Here is a 19,074-nt window from a genome sequence, read left to right as displayed (position 1 = left end):
ATAGAGCTTATTTTATTTTATGAGGAGGTTTTGTTCTTTAAAACCTCTTCCTTACATTTTATGAAAGGAGTGCAGAACTTGTTTCACAAACTGAAAACTAAAGGCGCACATAATGGTTTCCACATGATATTGCATAAACTTCTTGCATATGTTTTCAATTTAAAGGGTTATAAAACAGAAAACAAAACAAAAAACCCTGTATATTTTCTTTTCAGAAACAGAAAATTTCAAAGGTTTCGGATGAAAATAATTTTGTGTTAATTAGATGTCCAAGTCTTCGAAGTGACTTTGACAAAGCAGCCTCTCATTCTTTTATCTTTCTGTCTTACCAGTTGTTTCCATTCTCTTGTCATCACTGTTTTTATTTCCCAGGACACTTTGGAGATATTATGTCAGCACTTCTTGACCTCAGGAAGACAAGCTGGAAAATCGTGAATTAAGAATGCTTTCCTACCAGGTAAGACCCATGCATAGTGATAGACAATCTGGTGATGCACAATCAACATAATGGGAAAATCTGTGATTTTCATAAGTTATTTACTTTTGTATTGATTGTACACATTACATTTCATTGATTCTAACAATAAAAAAAACCTGGCCAATTGACAAAGGCCAGTGGGTAAATGCAACTGGAATATTGATCCTAAACATTTGCCACACCGATGTGCAACCTCAGTATAAGATCATGAGCAATCCTATTCTAGTTTAGTTTTATATCATTGTGTTGATACCATAACTGTCATTATTTTCCCCTCTTAAAATTTTATTTCATAGGATAGTTATAGCTCCAAGCAATTTTGTCATTATGCTCCTGAAATCTGTCAGTGGTTGAGTACCTCGGAGTCACAAAGGTCCTGCTGTATGTATATAAAGGTAATCCTGGTGAAATTCTGTCTGTAAAACTGAACAATAATAATAACACAGAATTGCTGCAGGTTTTTTTTCCCATATAGAAAGCATTCTGTACTTTCATAACAGTACAGAACTTCTTAGTGGGATTTTTCTCTTTAATAGTACTTTTTCTCTGGATCTGTTGTATAACACTATATAATAACATGGGAATTTCAAACAGTGCTTCTAGTCCTTTCCTTTCCTTTCCTTTCCTTTCCTCAGGAGTAAAAAAAAACTGTTCAAATTTCAAATTATCCTGTCTGGTATTATATTTTTCAGAACGTTAAAAAAAAATCATATGTTCTGCATTATGTGGCATTTGTAATATTTGAAATGTATCAGTCATGACATTTGCAGTTTTTGTTTTCTTCTACTTATTATTTAGCTCAATTTTAGGTATCTATCAAAATAACCAAAAGAATGTATAAAATGGTGCATAAATCCAGCATCAGGATATAATTCAACATCAGTCCCATTTTTTTATCCTTCAAAATTCAATTAACTAGAACATACTTAAGGCATCCTACGAAATGTCAGAAAAGTAGTGGCAAGCTGTACTGAAGCCATCAAGGAGTCAGAATGCCATCACAAAAAGATTTGAAGTCTTGTTGAAGTCCTTGTAAAAACAAGGAATAATCCCTTAACGGAATACATATAAGACATTAGGAAATGATCCAGTTTTCTAAACATGGATGATTAGGTTTTATGTTAACAGCTTTGCTTTCAGTTGATGATGGGGAAACCACCCCCTCAACTAGTCAAACGCCTTAAGTATAAATAGCATCTGGCTAAGCTGGTTCATGAATTTAGCATTCTGATATAGTTGAATTTTCCAGATAGTCCATTAATATTTTCAAAATCAGATACATTTAGATCACATTGCAGCAATGAGACGTGGAGTTATAAAATTGTCTGCATTATTTCCTAATCAGGAGTAGAGCTGGTTTATAGAAAAAAAGATTCTTTTTTTCTATAGAAAGAAGAGCAAAAATCTGACAACAGCAGAATGTATTCCGAATTGGTTGACTGAGTTTACAAGCTTTTAACAGTAGTGGAATTTAGGAAAGAAATGGATAAAAAGGTTAAGAACTTATAAAAATAAGAAACTAAAATATAATTCCCAATAGGAAAATAAACCAAAGCAAGCAAACATGTAGGTTGCCACAAAAAAAGTGCCCGTTATGAAATTAGTAAAATGGTAGGAATTCACTATGTCAGTAGCAGCCATGGGTGGGGTAAATTTTATTGTGGAAAGAGGAAATAATAAATGTTCTACTAAAATCATCTATCATCCATTTGCTTGGTTTTTTTAAATAGCGACCCAGATTTAGATTGTGCCTAGGTGTATTTGGTGGAATTTGGCTTGTTTTCTGTCTTTTACACATGTGAAAGTAGGTTTTGTGACAAAAGAGAAATAATTTCTCAAGGTATCATAGATGAATATATCTAAACTGAAGGCAGAATGCTCAGATATTGTTAGCTCAGAAGGCAATACAATAATCATTAAATAAGTTATCCATTTGAGTTGCAGCTTTAAAAAATTGTCATCTTAATTTTCATTTTTTTGGTTAAACTATTTTCCTATAATCCATAATTTTCTACCTTATAAAGGTACTTCCATGATACTTGCAGCAGTTTCCATACATTATGTGAGTCTTTTACACTTAATTACATTTCATATTTATTCCATCGCTAATGAAAAACTAAAACAGTTACTCTTAATGTTGATGATTTTCAAATGTTGGGATTATAGTCATAGTCATATCACACTCGCAACGTATTTTCATCTTCATAAAATGAAGCACATGTGTTAGTACCTTCATCTATTATAATCAATATTTTGCTTCCAAACACACGTTTCGACATTCAGTTCCCAGATGTTGGTAGTACAAAACTGATCACTCTGAATTCCAGACTCTAACAAGTGTCAGTTGAAGGAGGATTTAGTTAAAGTATGCAGTGTGCTAACGGAGCTGGTAGTAATAATGTATGAAGTATAATATATACACACTGCGTGGTTTCCAGCTGTTTGTCTTCAGAGGCACTCTGTGTGCAATGAAAGGGGGGAAAGAGTGTTTGGATAACATAGCTAAAACTGAAAGAAACCACTAGTCACTCTTCTGGAATTAGTGTGGAGAAATCACTTAAATGCAATCTGTCCTGAGTTCTGAAAACATAAACTAAGACGCTGAGATTGAAGTTGAAAAATAACAAAATACTGTATTTCCTTGCTCTGTGCTGAAAAAAACAAAACTTTCCCTAGCTGATATGAAAAAATGGCCAAACATTTTTTTGCAATGACAATGGCTTATTCCTAAAGTGATCAACAGCTATGCCAATAATGTTCTATTAGAAAAAGAATTAAAAAGGAGGCTTCTAATGTTGATTTCAAAGATAATTATTTATATTATTATTTTTTGTACAGAACAGTATTATATAATATATGCAGGGGTTTTTTGGGGTGCATAATTATAATTATATCTATATATGATTTCTTTACCAAGGTCTTTTTTCAATCTGCTACCTGAATTGAGATAGCAAAAATTGATTATGAGATATCTATTGGCCACCTCTACTGCCAATAGCAACCAGAAATAGGTGACTTATTTCCCCCACTCCCCGGCCTTGTCATCTGGTCTGGATGCAGTATACGTGTTTTAGGGTGCCCATGTATAATTCTATATTGTTGGGTTTTTTAAAAAAAGATTTTCAAAGTTGAAAACTCTTATTAGAGAAAGAGAGATTCAGGTGGCAACATTATGGATGGAGAAATGAGAAATGAGCTGACATTTACAATTACAGTAAAATACAGCATCTCTTTAATCTCAATTCATTAAAACAGCTGTGTTTTGATTTTCAGGCTTAAAGAGAAGCTTAAAAAGATTATGATGATGATGATGATGATGATCGTGATAATTACAATAATCATTGTGATCATGATGATGATGCTTTAAAAAAAAATCCTGGGGTCACATTCCCACATTTTCCAAATCCCTTACAAATCATTTTCAAAGTGTACCCAGCCCAAACTGCCTATTGACCCTGGAAGGGAAGGAGGCATATAATATAAACCGGGTTGTTGTCTTTTCCGTGGTGTGAAGGAAATCTATGTATACTCAGTAAGTGTGTCAAACTGGCGGCCTGCAGACCGGATGCATCATATGCAGGCCACGCCCACCCCAGTGCCGCGAAGGGGAAAAATGTCACGATACGTCAGGCGATGGCAATGTGATGCTAAGAGTTTGACACCTGTGATGTATAGGGACAATAAAGGAAATTATTTGTGTTAGAAAGCACTAGAATCAATAGAAAGGGCTAGAAGCCTCCTTGGAAGAACCAAAATGTAGTGATAGTGCTGGGTCATCTCACAGTAAGGTGAACCCATGCTGTTATCAGAGTCCACATTCCTTCTCTAAAGGAGAATTATAACTTGCACTCTTTTGCAATTCCTAGGTATCATTTCAGAAGGGATATAACTTGTAGCCTGAGGAATCCAGTGATCGCTATAGAATGCCAATAAAATTTACTTAGTTTCATATATCCCCAAATGTGTTAAGTGGGCATTTTCCCCACAACGGTTCACTCAACAAAAATCTGTTAGGCTGGTACATAGACACCACATTTTAAATGCCTCTAGAAACAGTAAATGCAGCTGGTACATAAATACCACATTTTAAATGCCTCTAGAAATTGTAAATGCAGTGTATGAAGAGAAATTGGCTTGGCTGCTGCCATAGATGGGAAAGGACACCCTGAAGGCATAAGAAGCTGACCTTGTATGATGTCTGAAACAGTAGCTTGAATTTTGAATACAAAGAAATAACAGATCAGCTGTGGCCAGATAAATATCTAAGTAGAATGCAAACAAATGCTGACATGACTTTTGGACAAAGCAAAATGTTTGTCTTTCAAGACAAGAAGTTTACATTCTGGAATGTGGTTTAAATTGTCCTTGTTTCTCTTCTGAGAATTCATCAGTAAAAATATAGTAATATAAGTGAAAAAAATTAAATTCAAATTTAAATATGAAACAACTTTTTGTGCATTAAGACATAACTGCATTAAACAATTTATTCAAAACAAGTGAAATTAAATTCCATGAGTCTTTCTTTCAGATAGATATACTACACTTTTATAACCAATTAATTCACTCCTATATATATATATATATGATAAATTTTAAAATATAAATATGAATTTGATTCTGAAGTCTGAAAAGTAAATGCTAAATTTCAGTGTTGGCAAAAAAAAAAAAAAAAATTAGACTCCCCACCTACCCAAACAGAAAATCTTTTAAAATTTCATCTTTTTGGGGGGAGCGGGTAATAGCTATAAACCCAAATAAGAGTGAAATGGAAATTAGCTACAAATGCCTGGAATCCATTTTATGATTTTCCTAACTGTGTGGGACAAATAATGTGCTGGGACAGCTTGCCAAACTTATAGCTCTTCATTTTTAGGCTACACTGAATTCAAAATGGGAGGCTGCAAGATCTGGAACAGCCATAATGACATCATTCTGTAACAATAATTTGAAATTATGTTTACCGAAGGAACTAAATAATGAAGCAATGAATTTTGTCTCTCTTTTCCCTCTTTTGTAAACGATGAAGCTAACTAGGCTTTTGTTGATTTGACAAGAGGACATTTATTTACTCTTTGTCTTAGAAAAATTCTCAAGTTTTATCTAAACTTGAATCTTGACTGAGAGAGAAAGAATGATGCATCAAAACAGGGTCAGCAAATGTATGAACAATGGAGTAAAAACAGCTGTTCAGAAGGAAGCTCTATATGAACTTTTCTTGCTGGGGGAGTCAATTTAGGACCTGTGATTCAAGAATTGGCTATACCTGTCTAAGAAAAATGGTTAATGCAGTGGGAAAGAGTGTTTAATTGAGTTGAAAATTGGTGGATTAAACATAGGTCCATCAACTGAAGAAAAGGTGAATGTCTTAAGAGATATTTAGCTCACCTACTTATAGAACAATGACTGTATATTCCATTTAACTGATAATGTCTTTGCTTACTTTTCTTTGTTCCTCATTTACAGTGACATCTTTTGAAATATCATTAGCAATCAGCAAAAAAATGCTGCCAAGACCTTGCTCCTGTTCCTTGGTATATATAATGTGAGGTACATTTCAGATGTAGACAAATATATAAATTAGGTTTGGAATTATTTTTAATTCCTGAAATATGCAATGTTTTGGTTAATGAGTTAATAATGTTTGTTCCTTTGTTGCTTCTTCCACAGCAGTAACAGCTATGTTCTTTAATTACTTCTTTTTCTTTGTTTCTTTTCTTTTTTCTTTTTTTACAAAAAAGGTATTATAATGTTCTCCCTTGGTTTCCAGTATGGATATAATATTTTCACACACATTTCTAATCAGCAGGAGTTCTTTTAGCATACTGAAAACATTCACTTGCTTTGGATTTAAAATGTCATGTTCTCCACATGATCACTGTTTTTAATGTTTTACTGTATATACCCTAATAATTTTTCATTACTTATACATACAAAATCACTTTAAATCATATAATAGACAGACTAATATCGTACTATATGCCACTGGGAGATACCTGATGTGCAAGGCAATATATATAAAATAAAGTAGTACGCATTCTTGCAGAGAACAGAAACAACAAAAAGAACAAAAACATGTTTCTGAGCTCTTTACTGGTTTAGTACAGTCTCCTTAATTCCGTTCAATTCTTGAATTGGCAACCATTTTGAGTTGGCATCAGTTGTGGGTTGCTCCCGGTTCGCTCCGGTTCTGTAGAGCTGGTAGTAAAAATCTGCTGGTGTTCGGCGAATCGGTAATAATGGCTGGCTGGCCATGCCCCCGAACCGGTTCCCTAATCATCAGCGTTTTTTTTTCTTTTAAAAGAATCTTTTCTTCAGCCAAAAAAAGGCTTTTAAAAGTAAAAAAAAAACCCTCTGATGATCACGTGGCTGAGGTTAAGAGGTTTTTAAAAAGGTTTTAAAACCTTTTAAGTTGTTAGGCAACTTCAGCTGGATCGTCAGAGGAGCCTTTTAATTTTTTTTTTTTTTGCTCTGGCCCACCCAATCCCCCCTCCTCACTTACCTCATTACAGCTTCTTTCGGGCTGGCAAAGCCATGCTTTACATCAGTTGCATCAGCTAGCAACTGAATCTGCCTGCCTGGAATCCATCTCCTCAGTCAGCAACTGCTTTGCTGGCTGAGGAACTCTGGGAATTGAAGTCCACAAACCTTAAAGTTACTAAGGTTGGAGACTCCTGATCTAAAAAATATAAATAAAATAAAATAATAAAATAAAATATTTGTGCAGCTTTCTGAGATTTGGTGTGTTTCTGTAGTGTTTCACTCTAACTACACAAACACACAAAATCTCACAAAGCTGTATGTGGCATTTTGTGTGTGTGTGAGAGAGAGAGTCAGTTGTGTTGTCTTGTGTGTGTGTGTAAAATGTGAACGTTGGTTTTTGAGCTTTTTGTGGATGTGTGAGGTTCTTGCTTGTTGCAGGGGCCATTTTGGGTGAAGTGCAGCTGTGTTTAAATTGTGTGTGAGTCTGTTGTGTTATATTGTGTGTGTGTGTGTATGTCCCTTCACGAGGACTTGGAGGTAGCTCCTCTGAGGAAAAGAAGAGGCGGTGAAGCTCTGGCTGTCCCTGGAAGAAATCGCTGTCTCTGCAGCATTGGTCATGTGACTGAGTTGGCATCGCCAACTTGATATCACTCACAGCAAGGTGCCGCCCCACCTTGCCCTGAGTGACTTCAAGTTGGCCACGCCCACTCAGTCACATGACCACCAAGCCATGACCACCAAATAAGCAACACCCACCCTGGTTGGCATGTCTGGGCTAAATCTTCTCCACTTCACTATTTTGGAGTGTTCTGCAACAATTCCCATGTTCAAAAAAAAAAAAAGAGTATTTCAAAGAGCTTGATGAGTGCTTGTTGAGGATTTAGCATTTATCTTCATTTGTATGCCATACTATTATAATAAATAATGGTCAGAAATCTGTTATGAAAGTAACTCTAAACTATCAGATAAATACTGTTTAGTTCTCTAAACAATAATACGAACAAGAACATGTGTCTGAAATAAGTGGTGTTTAAATACTTTTTCTTCCACAAAGCCCTATCAGTATGAAATATGTCATCAGTCATTTATAGTAATAGCAGATTTATCATTAAACTTGTTCCTTTTCACGTTGTAGATTTATATTAAAAGTTCACTGAGACTTGGCTTGAAAATAGAGATAACATTTGCAAATCATGTTCAGCTGTTAATTTACTACTGAGATTTTTGTATTCACAAACTTAATAACAGCTGGACCTTGGCAACTAGTGAGCCTCAACCAAATGCCCTGGAAATTAATGGATTCTTTCTTTGATTTCACAAATCAAGGTTTCTGCGGATGTTCAAACCAATGTCGTTGATTCATTTCATGGGAGACTGTAGAAATTGTATGAAAATAAAGTGGAAATTTTATGATTCGGCTTGTCACCAGGACTTCAGAGTAACCCCATTTTTCAAATCCATATTGAACAGCAAGTGTGGGAGTGCTGTTGCTGTGAATTTCCTGTTGAAAAGTGTCATGAGTGGGAATGATGTACTTTGTAAGATCTTTTCATGATTTTGCCGCATAGTCTGTGTGATTATAAAAAAAAGAAAACATTTTTTCTCTTTATGGTTATATTTTCTGAAACAATCTTCTACAACTTGCTCTCTTCTAACAGTTTTTATTCATACTCCCAAGACAATGAGGGATTTGAAAGTCAAACTGTGGAGGAACAGTTAAAGGGTCTGGGTGCGATTAGCTTACAGCACAAGCAACTGAGGAACATATGATTGCAGTCTTCAAAATTAGATGGTCAAACAGAAGATGGAATTGACTGATTTTATATTGCCCCAGAAATCAGGACCAACCAGTGGATTAAATCTACAAGAGGGTAGGTTCAGGTTACACATGAGAAGGAAATTCCTGATAGTAGAAGCAGTGAATATGCTACCCCATGAGGCATTTGAGTTTTCCTTCAATTCTTCAAACTAAGACTGGATGATCATATGTCAGAGAAATAAAATATCTACTGCATTATCAAAATAATCAAATATAGAAACTGTAAATCATAATGTACTACATATAAAACTGGAATCTGAACATTCAAAACCAAAGAAATAACTCATCATAGAAAAAATAACAATTGCGACAACTCTGCTTCTAAGAGAAGGCTAGTGATTAGAAAAGTTCTTCAAAGATGCTGAACCAAGTGATGGCTTTTTGAGTAGAAGGCATTCCACTTCCTCCATCAGATCTGGTTTTATTACCCATTCTTTCAAATATATATTTAACCACTATTCTGACTGACCTTCCTACCTTTTTGGAGGCTTTCAACAAGCAGGAAGGGCAAGGATCTAGATCACAAGTGGCAGAACTAAAAATGAAGAAAATGCTGCCCATTTTGGGAAGAGTAATAGCCTCATATTCATGCCAGATAACCCCATCAGTGGGAGTTTCAGCCACATAAACAAGAGCTCCAGTTATTTCAACCCTGAGCTACAAACAGGATCTGCCCAGCTGGTATCCAGCTCTGAATAGATCTGGGTGATTTTCTCTTCCAGATATTTTGCAAGCTTGTCACAGTGACCTTATAAAAATGGTGGGTGATTTTTAAAAAGGCATGACAGTGGTCTGCATGTACAATAATACAGTAGCTGGGAAATATTTTCATTTCACTACTCTTATTCCATAGTGCAGGGTTGAACTACAGCTCTTACTTATGTCCAACCAGATCCACAGCCTGTCTTTCATCAGCATCATTTTAATTCCTTTAATTTAATCCTTTGGAACACCTTTATATATAAGCCAAGGAGCTTCTCTGGATAAGTATCAGATATAGATAATTAAGACATAACTGAGGTGATTAGGCCACATCAGGATTGTTTCCCAGGGAAGGAGGCAGGGGTGAAATCTAATTTCTTTTGCTACTGGTCCTGTGGCCGTGGCCTGGTGGGCGTGGCCTGGTGGTCATATGACAGGGTGGGTGTGGCCAACTTCTAAAATGTGGTGAAACTTGCTTAGCAACCAAAATTTGGGGCACAATTGTGGTTATAAGCTTTTTTTCTTTATTTCTTTCTCTCTCTCTCTCTCTCTCTCTCTCTTTTGTCTCTTTCTCTCCCTTCCTCTTTCCTTCTCTTTCTGTCTGTCTCTCACTCTCTCTCTCTCTCTCTCTCTCTCTCACACACACACACACACACACACACACACACACACACACCCTGGTCTAAAAAGAGCCCTTCCCAGGGAGTTTTCCTGCCGGGAGGCTCCTGGCACCAGCAACAGCCGGGACGCTTCTGGCAGCAGCAACAGCGGTGGCAGCAGCAGAGCTTGCCTGGCCTCCCCCCCCCCAATCCCAGAACTGTGCTGCGCCAGGGAGTTTTCCAATGTGGATGCTCCCGGCAGCAGCGGCAGAGTTTGCCTGGGTTCCCCCGCCATCCCAGAACTGCGCTGCACTGTGGAGTTTTCCTGTGCGGCCACGGTGCCAACAGTGGTGGCAGCGGCAGAGCACACCCTGCCCTTCAGGGACCCGAAGGTGGATGGCCTGGCCCAGAAGCGGCGCGTTCTCCATCATAGGCTGGATGCGGGGCGGGGGGGGAAAGGCAAGTGGGCAGAAGTCAGCCAAAGGCTCCGCAGAAGCCAAGCACAAAAGGCAAACGAGCCTTGCAGGTCCCTCCCCCCCGAGGCTGAGCACAGTGGGTCTCCCTCCCCCCCCCACTGCCAGCATTGGCTTATCTTATAGATCCTCTCCTTGCAGCCCTGCCATGCTTTCTTCGGTTTCTGCCTTCCACGTGGCCTTCTGCTTGCCTGCCTTCACTCATGGCTGTGGGCCGCAGATTGATTGGGGGGCGTGGCCAGCTAGAGATTGCTACCGGTTCTCCGAACCAGCCCGAATCTCTGCTACCTACTCATCCGATCCGGTCCGATCTGGTAGCATTTCACCCCTGGAAGGGGGGTTGAAGACAACAAGCACCATAGGTTACCCCTTACCCCATCAATTAAATCCAGTAACATGAAGGGGAATGCCACCATGGGAAGGGGATGGTCCCACAATTGCCACTTGTCCCTGGTACTCAATTTCAAGAACAGGTTCTTAGACTTGTTTATATATGAAATAGTACCATTAGTTACTTCCAGAGCCTTCCAGTGTCCCCTATTGTGCAGTTGTGACTGAGGTTAACTTTGAAACACATAAGGGAACATTTTCGATCTGGTTTTCCAGTTCTTGATAATGTAAGTTTGGTCTACCCATTTATCTGCAATCAAATCATGGATGTGGAGATATTTATTAAAGGCATAAAGTTATTTAACAGTAACAGGAGGCTAGGATCTCCAAGAATCCAACCTGGTTCCTGGAATAAGGACAGGTGGCCAGAATTGTTGAGGGGTCTCAAGGAGTGCTTGTCTCCTAGGAATGGGCTACTCTTTTCTACCACCCCGTCCCTTTGGCCATAAACAATCCTGATCTTCATCCCTTTCCCTCCCTTTCCAAACTGCCCCACCCATCATCACCATTGTGTTCGGCTGGAGAACACGTGACCAGTAACCAGCAGTCGATTGGTTAACCGCCGATGCTATTGTCGGCGGGAGAATTAAGGAGCTGCGATTGGCTGAGCTGCTGACAGCTCCAATATAAAAGAGCTGTCAGCTTAGAGCTCCTCGCTCACCTCAGTTAATTGTTTGTTGTTAATAAAGAGCTGTTAATGGTTCTCCTGCCTCACTCCTTGCCATTGTTTTGCAAATACAACAACCATCATGGGGGAATCCTTTCTAACCATCTTCCCAGCATACTCCCACAATCAGTCCACCAATCACATCCTGGAGCCCAGCACTTGCCCAAGCATTCAGCAACCGTCTTTCCACAGAACTACGCCTTCTTCCCAGAAGAATTGCAATTTGAAAGACACAAACAGTTAGTAATGATAGTGAGATGGTTTCTATAAATGTAATAACAATCAGATGCAAATGGATAGGCAAGACAGCTTAGTCATAGACTGGTTTACAGCAACACTTAATAAGAATCAATGTTCTGGCCAGGGTTTCCATCTGTTTAAAAAAATGACATTCTGCTATAATTGTTGTTTATATATAATTCCTCTATGTAGGAAATTGTTAAAATTGTTGTTTACATATTATTCCTCTATGTAGGAAATTATTAAAAAAAATAAACATGTTGTACATTTTAGAAGACCCACTGGATTCAAATTAATTGCACAACTCTGCTTTGCAGCCATCTAAAGTTCTGAAAGCCTTAGCCACTTTATTAATGTTTTTTGCTATTGTTCAGTGGGAATACTGGTCTGCCAATATTGGAAATGCTAATTATGAAGCAACATTATATTTTAAGAGATGTTAAGGAGAGGATGGAACTTTGACACGTTACAGAGTTACATTCTGCTTTGGCTCATTTCAGTTCAGTTCAGCTTTGTGCAAAATGTTCAGGCCCATATTTCTTGCCATGACATTTTCTCACATTAGTTTGTGAACTATCTCTTTGACTGGTCACCAGAAAATGTAAGTGTCACCTTATGCTGTCCAAGTGCTTATGTAATGTCTGAAATAAGACTAGTACATGGCCTTGGACAAATTAGTGGAACAGATTTTGGCTGCAATTTCCACGCAAGAACCTTTCAATCAGCTTTCTTTCATGAATCACCATTAAACATAATGAATTCGTAGAGCAAAGCTTTTCTGCAAACACTGACTTGATATGCTCAAAGAAAAGTAACAACATCTACATTCCTCCAAAAACTTCCTTCAATTTATGAGCAGCTTCAGCCTTCCACTGTACAGGTTGCTGGGAGGTGTCATTCAGTTACATGCAGATTTTGAATGCAGATTTTGAATAACAGCAAGAATTGGGATAGTCGAATTGGTTATTTTCTTCGTTCTTTCATGTCTCCTGTTTTAAATTAATGTTGGTTTATTTCCTAATCCATTTGAAACATTTTTTTAAAAAAACTTGGTATACAAACTTTGTAAACAGATTTCTTTCATTTTATTCAATATGCAAACAGTTTTCCTGATTCAATTGCACAAAAATCTCAGCTCTTCACATCCAGGATTGTGAATTGACTTAGGAAGTGTAAATTATAATGCAATCACAAATTCTCCTTAAAGGAGCATGCTTCATCTGGTCCACTAGTTGTGTCCTTTAGAAGGTCATCCATGATTAGGATGCCCTAATCATCTCATGGCATTATTACTTCTCACTGAAGACCCCCTGGAAGCTTCAACTGGTCCAGAAAGCAACAGCATTGGCAGTGATGAGCATGCCTTGGTATGTATTGGAGATTTGCATCCAGGTACAATTCAATATGCTCTTTATGATCTATAGACACTAACTGGCACAGGACCTAAATATCTGAAGGATTGCCTATCTTATGTGGTATTGGCCTTGCCAGATCATTATGATAAGATTGGCGTGCTCTTGATTCCTTCAATCGAACTATGACATTTCTCAGGACCTCTAAAGAATTCTTTCTCTAGCAAGGTGCCTATCTTCTACAAAGTTCCCCCTGAGATCCAGGCAGCACCTATCCTGATGGCATTCTGAAAGACCTTAAAGTTATGGCTATTCTGCCAGGCTTGGACTATAATGGTTGGAGCCCTTTGCCGAGTATGTGATATGTTGTGCTATGTTAAATAGGTCTGACATCTGTTTACTGCCACATTATCAATCTTGAAATTGTACAGTTAGTTTGGTTATTTAGTTTTTATGCTCTGAGCCACCCACAGTCGATTGGAGCTGAGCAACATCTAACTAAAAAATATCAATCAACCAATCAATCAATCAAATGAAGGCTTGTTCTTCTGTTCTATATACTGCACCTTTAAAAATCTGCAGTGTCCTTTGAGAGAACATTGCTGTGCTAGAGTTAAAGGGATTAGCTGGGTGAGAATAGAGGCAAGACCCTCTTCCCCTGTATTCTTCAGGACTCTTTGACAATTGCTCTGCAATGCAATTCAGTTGCATAAGCAAACCATATGAGGAACCAGTTCCTGATTCTATGAAAAATTATGAAGACATTTTAGGTTAGGTTCTCAGCTTATCAGCAATACATACAGGTACTCCTTGACTCACAACAGTTCATTTAGTGATGGTTTGAAGTTACGACGACACTGAAAAATGTGACTTATGACTGTTTTTCACACTTAGAACCAGGCGTGCTATCCGGCAGATTATGACCAGTTCTGGAGAACCAGTAGCAGAAATTTTGAGTAGAGAACTGGCAAATACCATCTCTGGCTGGCCCCAGAGTGGGGTGGGAATAGAGATTTTGCAATATCCTTCGCGTAGGAGTGGGAAGGGAATGGGGATTTTGCAGCATCCTTCCCCTGCCACGCCCACCAAGCCATGCCCACAGAACCGGTAGTAAAAAAAAAATTGAATTCCACCACTGCTTAGAGCCATCGTTTCAATTGGGAAAATGTAGCAATCCAAGACAAGGCCAAGTCCAAAAATGCCAGGGAATTTCTAGAAGCCTGGCACGCTGACAAATCAGCCATCAATAGACACATAGCCATTAACAACATCTATAGACTATGCAAAAGAGATAATCAACCAGCCCAAAAGAGAAAAAGACTCTAACACCTCTCCACCAGCAATCAGCACTCATATAAGCATAGATTAACTCCAAAGTCAATTTCAGACCAACAATCAAATAAGCAATACCCCAATCAAGAAACTGCTAAAGAGTCATCAGTGAACAGTCCAACCAAAGATTCTCACCCACCCCCCACCCTGGCAAGACACCAAAATATAAACTGCCAGCAAACAGCACTCCTTACTAGCACTGATGAGGTTACCTAGTTAGGATAATGAAACATCTGCAAGAAAACAACCAAGCTCAGAGAGCACCAAGGACATCTCAACTCTGAGCTACATATATTCTCTTTTATTGGTACTCTTATAATTATTGAAGCATTCCCATGGTCATAGGATCAAAATTCAGACACTTGGCAACTGACTCATGACAGTTGCAGTGTCCTGGGGTCATGTGATCAGCTTTTGCGGCCTTCTGACAAGCAAAGTAAAATGGGGAAGCTAGATTTACTTAACAAGTAAAGTTATTAATTTAACAACGGCAGTGATTCCCTTAACAACTGAGGCAAGAAAGGTTGCAAAATGGGGCAAAATTCACTTAACAGCTGTCTTGTTTAGGAACAAAAATGTTGAACTCAATTGTGGTCATAAATCAAGGACTACCTGTATTTGGCGACAGCAATCAGAACTGTCTTGTTAATGGCACAAATGACAGAGAACCTTAAGCAATCAGAAGATGATTCATTGTTTTTCTTTGTGGCTATCTATACAAGGAAGCTATTGGCAAATATTGCCTGCTGTCAATTCAATTGTTGAATAAGTATAATGATGGTGCTAGTGGTCTTATACTTATTGTATATATTTTTTCCAACCTAAGCAGAGTGAAGACTCCAAAGAAAAGAAAAGAAACTCAAACTATTTCACAAATTTCTAGCTTTGCCAAAAATGTATCTTAAAATGTGTTAACCATTTGCCTATACTCTTTACAATGAATTGCTGTCTGGTTTTGGTTATGAACTGTGTGAATGCAGCCAGACATTTAAAGAACATAATTTATTATTTTGGTTTTATTGAATGAAATACCCATATTCACGAGAAAAAATAAAGCTAAGGGAGAGGATCCTTACAAGATGGTGTTGCGGAATGGATAGTGAATGCCCTCTAAGGAACGCCATATGATCAGGAAATGACAAATATTACAGTAAGTTCAAAGCAGTCGTTTGGGCCTCAGACGCTCCAAGAATGCTAGTACACATCCAGCTGGCATTTCAGGTGGGATGTCTGGCCACATCTGCCTGATGCATTTGGCTATGTGGCTTCTTTCTCCTGAACACTCCCAGTTTTTTCTCTCTCCATTAAAAAAAAAATCTAAATGTTAAGAAAAGTACCATTCATTTAGCTTAGGATTTCAAAGAATGAGTTGCTTACCACGTGGCAGTGATTTCTCGCCACCAGTCTTCTCATTTTTTTGCCACTGAGCTGAGTATGTTGTGCTTTACATAACTGCTCAATGCACAGTCCTATTTCTATTACAAGCCTGTTATCTCTTCATTGTCTAGAAAATTGGCAAGCAGCAGCATTTGCAAGATGAGATTAAGGACTTTTCCTGTAGGATTCAGACACTCACAAACGCTTTGATTGCGATGGTGTCCTTAAGCTTCCCACTTCAGATTGTGTGGCTGCAGGCTCAGGAAGTGGTAATGGTGAGTTCGAAAAAGTAACGCAGTGGAGGGACTAATCCCTACTTTGTTCACTTGAGAGGAACTTAGCCATCAATATACCGTAATACAGCCATATGTTTTTTACTGGTCTGTTCTATTCATGGCTCCCCTCCCAAATCCTTCAGCAGACATGTGGGGCTAATGTAAATCAATACACAAATCGAAGAGCAGGGGCAAGAAAGCTAAAGAGCAAGAGTGAATGGCTTCTGCTGTCAAACAATTAAAATGTCCAATGTTTCAGAATTTTTAACATCAGATTAGTATTTGTACACGATGTACTTTAGAAGTTCAGAGTTGAGACAATCTTGTTCTGCAATATTATTATTACTAGTTACATGTACTCTTATCGTTTATAACTGGACCTGATACTTTTGTCTATCAAATCCCTTCCAAGGAAATAAGATAATTAGTAACATTGTTACAATATATCTGCTGTTCCAAGTAATGCAACTCTTTGTAATTAATGGGCTGAGATTCCGACCATTCCTATTGTGTTAAAGAGCTTTTTTTAGACCTTTTGGTATAGTGTCAAACACACCAACCACGACTGACACCATTATGCTTTCTTTCTCCACATTCACCCAATCTCTATTCAAAGATTTTTTTTATATTTTCCTGTTTTTTCTAGGGGGAAAAAATCTTTCAGTCACCTCATGACAATTACCCATTTTTATTTCTTTGTAGCTAGAGTACAGTCATACCTGAATTATTATGACGATATGTTTAATATTTTGTATTTTTGTATATTTTGTATATGGAAGTCCCGGAGGATTGCAATGTCTTTGTTCTTGACCACTTTTTCAATATTCTGATTCTGCCAATTCTTTGTTGGTGGTAAGTTATAATTCTTATTAAAATGCCTATGGATCAGGGTGGCCACATTATTGTGTCTCCTAAATGCTCAGCCTGTGCAATCCTCTTACATCCACATACATCCAGGTGTTCAACAGTCTGCTACTGTTATTTATAGTGTTGAAATTTACTACTAGGTGGAGTTTTCTCAAATTTAGCTTTCATTACCATTGAATGTACTAATTGTTCTTAAGTCACTGAAATTAGCCTTTTCTTTAATGTGCTTCTTTTAAAATCATTTCTATGTTTTCTTCATTATTAACCTTTCCTTAATAGAACAGAATAGAATAGAATAGAATTTTTTATTGGCCAAGTGTGATTGGACACACAAGGAATTTGTCTTGGTGCATATGCTCTCAGTGTACATAAAAGAAAAGATACGTTCATCAAGGTACAACATTTACAACACAAATGATGGTCAATATATCAATATAAATCATAAGGATTGCCAGCAACAAAGTTACAGTCATACAGTCATAAGTGGAAAGAGATTGGTGATGGGAACGATGAGAAGATTAATAGTAGTGCAGATTTAGTAAATAGTTTGACAGTGTTGAGGGAATTATTTGTTTAGCAGAGTGATGGCCTTCGGGAGAAAACTGTTCTTGTGTCTAGTTGTTCTGGTGTGCAGTGCTCTATAGCGTCGAGTGGAAACACTTTATGTCCAGGATGTGAGGGATCTGTAAATATTTTCATGGCCCTCTTCTTGATTCGTGCAGTATACAGGTCCTCAATGGAAGGCAGGTTGGTAGCAATTATTTTTTCTGCAGTTCTAATTATCCTCTGAAGTCTGTGTCTTTCTTGTTGGGTTGCAGAACCGAACCAGACAGTTATAGAGGTGCAAATGACAGACTCAATAATTCCTCTGTAGAACTGAATCAGCAGCTCCTTGGGCAGTTTGAGCTTACTGAGTTGGCGCAGAAAGAACATTCTTTGTTGTCCTTTTTTGATGATGTTTTTGATGTTAGCTGTCCATTTTAGAGCTTGCGATATGATAGAACCTAGAAATTTAAAGGTTTCTACTGTTGATACTGTGTTGTCTAGTATTGTGAGAGGTGGAAGTATGGAAGGGTTTCTCCTAAAGTCTTCCACCAGTTCTTTAAGTGTTGATAAAGAACTGGCTGTTAAATAAGTTCTTTTCCCAGGTTTGTTTCACATCATCAGTTGCTTGTTTTTAAATGCAATTTGGTTTTATTGCTTTTCAATACACTTTCCTTTATTAGCTCATTTAGTATATCCTCTTGGCAAACCTTAGCGCATTTAGCCAAACTATTTACTTCTTCAGCTTTTTGTATTTCTGTACTATTGTCATCATCTTCATTCTTATTAGTTTCAAATAATAGATTTGAAAGCTGTAGAAAGATGGAACAGAAATTTCCTTCTGGTTACAACAGTGGAAGCAGGAAAGGCAAGAAGGAGGCTGCAAGAATAATATTATAGCTAAGCTCCAGATAGGAAGAGATTAATTTATTTTTGAGGTGAGTCCTTGTGTTTTACTTCTGAAGGTTGGCAGCATCTTGTTTCTTAGCGTTTAGTCAATTTATATTTATTGTGTGATTATGAGTATATTCTGTTCCCATAAAAAGGTACATACATAAAAATACCAGAGGAGTCCACAGCAGGCCTAAATGACTAACACATTTTTCTTTCAAAAGAAGTGTGAAAAAAATCATCTGCAGAGAAGAGAGAAGGTGGATTAGATTCCACCCTGCCCCAATCTCCAGAGGAGCTGCCTCTATTGGCTGTTTTCTTCCAGATCTGTAAAAATCCCTAGAGTCACAGATGAACCAAAGGCTAACCAGTTATGTTTGTTTGCCTTGCCTTGATCTAAACCTACAGTTTCTGAGTATTGCTCAACTCCTAATGCATTCATGTATGTTTGATAACAACACTATTTCTTTCTTCTGGGATTTTTTTTTTTTTTTTAGTTTTCCAGTTTGTTCCACAGCTGTAGTTTTTCCTGAAGGTCTCCTTGCAAAGAACCAAAAACTATCAACTATCGACCTCACTCCATTCCTAA

General features: G+C 37.8%; 1 long non-coding RNA gene across 3 annotated transcripts; it reads left to right on the top strand.

The window, feature by feature from the left end:
- Positions 1–226: 226 nt before the first annotated feature.
- On the top strand, positions 227–8,554 carry LOC131192643 (uncharacterized). 3 transcript variants are annotated; one of them, XR_009153769.1, is made up of 3 exons: positions 227–457; positions 775–873; positions 2,503–8,554. It is a non-coding gene; the product is annotated as an uncharacterized LOC131192643 (long non-coding RNA). The 3 variants fall into 3 exon arrangements; XR_009153768.1 differs by having other exon boundaries at positions 775–6,025; positions 8,285–8,554; XR_009153767.1 differs by having other exon boundaries at positions 775–8,554.
- Positions 8,555–19,074: the final 10,520 nt, after the last annotated feature.

Source organism: Ahaetulla prasina, chromosome 2 (assembly GCF_028640845.1).
Source record: "Ahaetulla prasina isolate Xishuangbanna chromosome 2, ASM2864084v1, whole genome shotgun sequence".
NCBI lineage: Eukaryota > Metazoa > Chordata > Lepidosauria > Squamata > Colubridae > Ahaetulla > Ahaetulla prasina.
This window is presented reverse-complemented; position numbering and strand designations above follow the sequence as displayed.